Below are 8,253 nucleotides of genomic sequence, written 5' to 3' on the forward strand. Positions count from 1 at the left end.
ACAGTTACAAATTAGTCGATGCTTAGTAGATCATTTGGTATTTATTAAAGATACCTCAAAAGGAATGATATTATTGGTTGTGTATGTTGATGATATTGTCTTAACTGGCAATGATGTGAATAGCATACAAGAAGTCAAAAACATGATAAGTCATGAATTTAGAACTAAAGATCTTGGACTTCTAAATTATATTTTGGGCATAGAAGTTCTTCAGTCCAAGTGTGGGATAATATTATCTCAGAGAAAATATATATCGGACCTCCTTGAAGAAATGGGAATGATGGGGTGCCACCCAACTGACACTCCTATGGATGTGAATATTAAATTTTGTGCAAGTTCTAGATAAGATATTGATATTGGCAAATATCAAAGACTTGTGGGCAAGCTTATCTACCTCATGAGTAACTAGACCAGACATATCATATGTCGTAAGTGTGGTGAGTCAGTACATGCATAAACCAAAATTTACCCATTGGTAAACCTTGGAAAGGATATTACGATACTTAAAATGACCCCTAGGATGAAGATTGCTTTATAAGAAAAATGGCCTCTTCAACATAGAAGGTTTCTCAGACGCAGATTGGGCTAGATCACCTGATGGCTAGAAACCCACTTCTGGACATTGCACTCTAATTGGAGGGAACCTGGTTACATGAATAATCAAGAAGAAAAATGTGGTTTTAAGATCTAGTGCAAAAGCAATATACAGGGTTATGGTTTACACAGTCAGAGAACTCCTATGGATCAGGTCCCTATTTACTGAATTAGGATTTTATAAAGGAGGTTTTATGGGTCTATATTGTGATAATCAAACAACTATTCATATCACTTCGAATCCAGTCTTCCATGAAAGGACCAAACACATTGAGGTGGACTCCCACTTTATACGAGAGAAATTTCATGCGGGTATAATCTCCCTCAAACATGTGTCATCACAAGATCAAGTAGCAGATATTCTTAATAAACCAGTTACGTCTAAGATCCTATCTTTTATGTGGCAAGCTGGGTATTTATGATATTTCCTCTTCTCCAATTTGAGGAGCAGTGTTAGTAGGTGGGCTGAAGCCCACACGTCCAAGGAACAAAACCCACACATCCAAGAGGTGGCATATCGGTAAATTAGAAGACTTCTCATAAAGATGGCATGAAGATGTAATTACTTGTCTAATTATGTCTCTTCTCTTGTAATGTTATAGCTCTAAAGGTATTGTAAAAACTATAAATAGAGACCATTGTCTAAGAGGTAGAGCATTAAGTTCTCTCATTTCTTCTCAAATTCGGCCAAACTCTCCTCTCCCTTCTCTTGGAAGTCAATCTCTTAACTCTCTCTGTTTTCTCTCTTCTTCTCTTCTTCTTCTTTTCCTTTTTTTCTTCTCCTCTCCCTCTTTGGTTAGAGATCATTATGAAGGAGTCCTAAATTCTACAGTGACTCATCAAGCCACCTTGTGTGGGCATTGTGGGTTTAGTCCTACCTTCTATATTTGTGTAAGAACAAGGAACCAACTCGTGGCTTTGAATCAAACAAGAGGTTTGTCCTTAAAAAAAAATCTTGCACAAGTAGTTGTTTTAATACAACCTTCTTCTTTTACCAAGAAAACTGATGAACCTTGGCATGATAGATAATTCATGCATGTGCATATCTCTTTACACTCATAGGAATTCTGAAACCATGAAAAAACATCCCTTCAAAAAGGCTTATGCCGAGTAGAGTTCCAACTCTTAAAATACCACAAATCAGCTAGTGAAAAACTTAGCATAGTAGCTAAGTGATAAAATTTTTGAAATCCAATGGATCAAAAACTCATAATAAGCTCAAGAACATTACTCTTCATAAAAAAATCTAACACCCACGTAATTTCAACATAAACAGATTTTCAGCCAAAAACTTGCAAATAGACTGAAAAAGCAGCTTTTGATAGTTTTCTCCAATCTGAAATATATAAATCTCAATATTTCATATAATTCCACCCCTCTTAGATGTTTGGGCTCATCTTCTAACAAAGTAAAAGAATATGCATTGTGCCAAGCTACACCAAACCCCTTCACTACAAAGGAAGAACATGTTCATTCAAAGGTGAAACAAGAGTCCAATAGGGACAAATCACCCATGCAAAACCATGCAAGGGTGATGTCCACTTCATCCTCATCCATTCAAAAGAGGACGTCTCCATGCATGGTTCTAGATAATTCAATCCCTTCAATCTCTCACATGTGGGTCCCACTACATTCAACTCAAGGATCTTCTAGAAATCATGATCAAATCAATCATGAAGACAAATTCTCAAATTACTAAATCAAAGGAAGAATATCAAGGCAAAATAAAACAAGGAAATCAAGATCCAAAATCAAAGGGAGAAGAAAGGAATGATTGAACTCTATTTTTAATTGATTTATGTAATTATGTAAAGACACCTAGATTACAACTTGAAAGAGGAAGTCTTTGTGATTTATTTCTCCTTTATGGTTTTTGAAAAAGCTATATAAACCCTTATAATCCTTCTACAATTCATCCAATATACATAAAAAATTGTCCCTTGCCTTGGCTCTTTCTCTCTCTCTTGGGTTTTGGTCTTGAATGTCTTGAAGCTCTCTCATTCCTGCACTCATTCATTGACTCATTAATGGTGGCTTAAATTTTCTCACAATCATCTAGAATATAGTCATTTATGTTAAATTTAGGATCCCTTTACTTAAATCTCGAGCAAGGAGAGGGAGGGAGAAAAAGAAAGAGGAGAGAGAGTGCTCTCAGGTAAGGAGAAGAAGAGAGAAAAGAGAAAAGGCAAGAACTCTTCACATGAAGGAGAAAAGTGGAGAATTACTTCCTTGATAATTAATTCCGAGTACAAAATCCTCTATTTATAGTAGAGGAGAGTAGTAGAGTCCAAGTACATTTAAAATACCTTCTCCTAATTACACTCAATCTATAACTTTTGAAAGATAAGTCTAATATAATAAAATAACTCTATATAATTAAAAGACTAACATAACTCAAACTAAACTTCTTCTATGAGGATGTAGCCTTTAGGATAAGATGCTAGCTCATGGATATCTTTGTGGGTCCCACTAGATCTTCTAACCAACTCGTAGTTCTCTTTTAGGAGTCCTTCTTGATCTTCCAACTAGCTTGTGGTTATCTTTGTGAGTACCACTTAATCTTCCAATTTGTGCGATAGGAAAGTCAGTCCATGGTAATCCCTCTTGATCTCCTACTCTTCCAGCTCATGCCAGCTCATGTGATGACTCATCAAGTCATCCCTCATCCTCATGGTGGTTCCCACCAGCTCGTGCAAGCTTGGTGGATCCTACCTTGTAACACTCCCCCTCTAGCAGCGGGTGAGAAAACATTGCAAACGCCCAGCTTGTTGTAGATGGTGGACAAGATCCTATGAGTGACTAGTTTGGTGAGAATGTTTGCAACTTGGTTCAATGAAGATATATGTTTGAGAGACAGTATGCCGGTTTGGAATTTTTCTCGTATGAAGTGGCAGTCTACTTTAATGTGTTTTGTTCTCTCATGGAAGACCGAATTTGATGTGATATGTATCGCTGCTTGATTATCGCAATATAGGTCCATAGGAGCTTCTTTATAAAATCCTAGTTCAGTGAGAAAGGATCCATAGAAGCTCACTAATTGTGTGTGTCATGGCTCTGTACTCTGCTTTTGCACTAGACCGTGCAACTAGATTATGCTTCTTGCTTCTCCATGTAACCAATTTCCCTCCAATCATTGTACAATATCCCGAAGTAGATTTTATGTCATCCAGGGATCCTTCTATATTGAAGTGACCATGGTTCTTATACAGAAGCCCTCTTCCTAGAGCTCCCTTCAAATATTGTAATATTCTTTTTAGGGCTTGCCAGTGAATGAGCTGTGGTTTGTTCATGTATTGACTTACCACACTTACTGCATATGATATATTTGGCCTTGTTACATAGAGATAGATAAGTTTTCCCACAAGTATTTGATATTTCCCAATATCTACATCTTCTCTAGTACCTACACACAATTTTCTATTTGAGTCCATAGGTGTTTCTGTTGGTCTACACCCCATCATTCCTGTCTCCTCCAGTAGATCAAGGACATACTTCCTTTGAGATAGTACAATCCCATGTTTGGATTGTAGTATTTCAATACCCAAAAAGTATTTAAGTAATCCAAAACTCTTTTGTCTTAAATTCTGGACATATTTTTTCTTGGTTTCCTGGATGCCCTCAGGATCACTACCTGTAAGAATAATATCATCAACGTATACTGCCAAAATGACATTGCCTTTAGGTGTATCATTCTTAAATATAGAGTGATCTATCGAACATTTGTGAAATCCAGCCCGTATGAGGGCTTGGCTAAAATTTTCAAACCATGCTCGAGGAGACTGCTTCAGACCATAAAGAGATTTCTTCAATCGACATACTGACTCCCCCTCAAACACATAACCAGGTGATTGTTGCATATAAATTTCTTCCTTATTATCCCCATTAAGGAAAGCATTTTTCACATCAAGCTTATATACCTGCCAAGAAGAATTAGCAGGCAAAGATAATAAAATACATACCGAGTTCATTTTGGCCACTGGAGCGAAAGTTTCCTCATAATCAATTCCATAACAATGTGTATAACCTTTAGCAACAAGTCAAGCCTGAAGACGAGCAACGGACTCATCCGAATTATGTTTCATTATACAAACACTTTTGAAACCGATGGGTTTTTTTTATGGAAGAGGAACTATAGCCCACGTTTGATTTTCATATAGTGCCTACATTTCTTCGTCCATTGCCGCTTTCCACCATGATAGGATTGTGGGAATGATATGGAGGAAAAAGATGAAATAAATTGACAACATAAAGGTGATAAAAGATGGTGAGACACAAAATTTGATATGGGTGAGAAGTGAAAGTTTTGGGTTCTTTTCTCAAGGCAATGGGACGAGTATCATATTGTGGGACAAAAACAATAGGAGAAGATGAACTTACCTTGGTGGGATCCGTAAACTCTGCAAGTGTGGTGTCAACCAGTGTGTCTGAGGGTTGAGTAGTTTCTATAGCACGGGGCACAACCGGTGAAGAAGAATTTGGTACTGAAGATAGACCTAGAGGCGCATTGTCAAAATAGTATGCAAAGTCTTAAAAAAAGGTGACATCCCTGGACACAAGTAAACATTGGAGAGTGGGGTTGTAGCAAGCATAGTCCTTTTGTGTGCAAGAGTATCCCAAAAAGATACATTTGAGAGATTTGGGATCAAGTTTACTATGTCGTGGGGAAGTAACATGAACAAAACATTGACACCTGAAGACTTTCAAGGGAAGTGCAAAAAGATCATCATTTGACAATAATAGCTAGTATGGGGATTTATTACCTAGAACGGAAGAGGGTAGCCTATTTATAAGAAACCATACAGTGAGAATGGCATGCTACCAATAAAAGTATGAAACTTTCATGGAATATAATAAATTGCGGGCTACCTCAAGAAGATGATGGTTCTTCTGTTCTACTACACCATTTTTTTGAGGGGTGTAGGCATACGAAGTCTGATGGATAATGTCATTTTCTTGAGAAAAGGAGTCAAGGTCTCTGGAAATATATTCTCTGGCATTATCAAACTAGAGAACTATTATTTTCTGACCAAACTGAGTGAACACCATAGCATGAAAAGATTTAAATATATATGGTATTTCATAACGTTCTTTAAAGAGAAATAACCAAGTGGTACGAGTAAAATCATCAATAAATATAATAAAATACTTTACTCAGGAAATATTGGAGACACTCAAAGGTCCCCATACATCAGTATGAATCAATAAAAAAGGAGTAGCACTTTTAAGTTCAGGACGAGGTGAGTATGTAGTCCTCTGATGTTTGCTCATTTTACAGACTTCACAATTTAATTCTAACCTTTCTTTTAGAGTAGGACAAAAACGATGAAGAGATTGTACGAATGGATGTCCCAATCAGTTGTGCCATAGACTTGTCTCAGTTTCACTAGTTGAAATAGTATTCATTTTAGGCACGTCCAGGTAGTAGAGACCCCCTTGTTCACTACCTCCACCAATCACCTGCTTCGTTATAAGATCCTGAAACACACAAGAAGTGGGTGAGAAGGATGGAGCAATTTAAATATTTTGGGAGCTGACTAACAGATAAAATATTCAAGGGAAAAGTAGGAACAAAGAGAAAATCTATGAGCGGAAGTGAGGGTGTAACAAAAGTGGATCTTTTTCCCAAAACTTTAGCTTGAAAGTCTTCAGCTATGGTAACAAATTTATGGGAGTGACAAGGAGAAAAGAAGTGTAGTAAATATTTGTTACCTGTGAGATGCTCGGAGGCCCCTGAGTCAATTATCCAAGATGAAGAGAAAGAAGATAGCATACCTGAAGCATAGGTGTATTCCTTGTCTGAATAGCACGTATCTATAGTTTGACCTTCCCACACTTAGTGCATTTTTTTCCATTTATTCTGCCATAACCATTCCTTCCACCTTTTCCACATCCTCCTCTATAATTTCTGCCACAGCCTCAGCCACAGTTAGATGATGGTCCTCTATGCTCGAAGTACAAAGCGGATTGCACTATAGTAGTAGAGGAAGAATTGTTTGGAATACGAAGTAATGTGGCACATACATCATCAAAAGTGAGAATAGCCAAAGCACTAAGGAGTTGACTTTTAGCAACTTCAAGATACGGTTTAATGTTTGCAAGGCATATGGCAGTGATTAAAGCTTTTTTTTGTTTGTCTTGAATAGAGACATCCGTGGAGGTAGGCTGAGCTATTTTCCATTCTTGAAGAAGGCCTCTAAAGCTAGCCAAATATTCATGGATATTTTCTCCTTATTTAGTGTTAAATGATCTTTGGAGAATATCATATGGCATGTGTAAGTTCATAGAACTAGAATACAACTTAGCACATGTCTCCCAAATTTGTTTAGCAATATCAAGATGAATAACAATGTTGGAGACATGTTCTTCATACTATTTATAAGCCAACTAATAACAAAAGTATCATTCCCTAACCACTTGATATAAAAAATATCCTCTACATCAAGAGGTGGTCCACGGTTGGTGAGGTGACCAAGAAGATCTTTTGCTATAAGAAACTTACGAATCGATGTGGACCAACTCATGAAATTTGATACCCCTCGCAAGGGTATAGTAGTAATTCTAAGTATATCATTCTTGTGACTCATATTGTCTTCAGGCATAATAGGCAATTAGAAAAAAATCTCCAATTAATAAAAAAAACCAAGTAGTGTTCTTTAACTATCTCGGTTAATGGAGAGGCATTAGCATAAAAGCTAATCAATCATATTCCTGAAATTCAATGAATAACCACTCATAATAGGCTCAATACCAATCTTCTTTATCAGAAAATTTCGTTCCCACAAAAATATAATTGTTTTTCAAAAAATCTCAACAAACCTGGTCTCGATTAAAAAAAAAAATCCCAAACCGATAAAACTGCCTTTGTAACATCTTCTAATCTGAGATGCATACATCTCCATAATCTTATAGGATGAAGACAGCCATAAAAAAATCTCTTAAGCCATCTTCTAATATCCGAGAACCAAGACCATGATGTCAATAATTTAAAAAAATAAAGACACTTATCTCATGAGCTTCAATCTTGATTCATAAAGAGCCTTTTATGAGCAGCTTTGATCATACCTTCTTTGAGCATTTCTTTTGACGTGGAGATCCTAAATTTGATGCTCTGATACCATGTTTAATTTAGGATCAATTTACTTAAATCTCGAGCAAGGAGAGAGAGGGAGAAAAAAAAGAGGAGAGAGAGTGCTCTCGGGTAAGGAGAAGAAGAGAGAAAACAGAAAAGGGAAGAACTCTTCACGTGAAGGAGAAAAGTGGAGAACTACTTCCTTGATAATTAATTCTGAGTACAAGGTCCTTTATTTATAGTAGAGGATAGTAATAGAGCCCAAGTACATTTAAACTACTTTCTCCTAATTACACTCAATCTATAACTCTTAAAAGATAAGTCTAATATAATAAAATAACTTTATATAATTAGAAGACTAACATAACTCAAACTAAACTTCTTCTATGAGGACGTGACCTTTAGGATAAGATGTCAACTTGTGGCTATCCTTGTGGGTCCCACTAGATCTTCTAACCAGCTCGTGGTTCTCTTTTAGGAGTCCTTATTGATCTTCCAACCAGCTTGAGTTATCTTTGTTAGTCCCACTTAATCTTCCAACTTATGAGATAGGAAAGCCAGCTCGTGGTAGTCCCTCTTCATCTCCAACT

This window comes from Aristolochia californica, unplaced genomic scaffold (assembly GCF_029961685.1).
Source record: "Aristolochia californica isolate CCGP_79_NKW_82.1479 unplaced genomic scaffold, dmAriCali1.0.hap1 SCAF_6, whole genome shotgun sequence".
NCBI classification, from domain to species: Eukaryota; Viridiplantae; Streptophyta; class Magnoliopsida; order Piperales; family Aristolochiaceae; genus Aristolochia; species Aristolochia californica.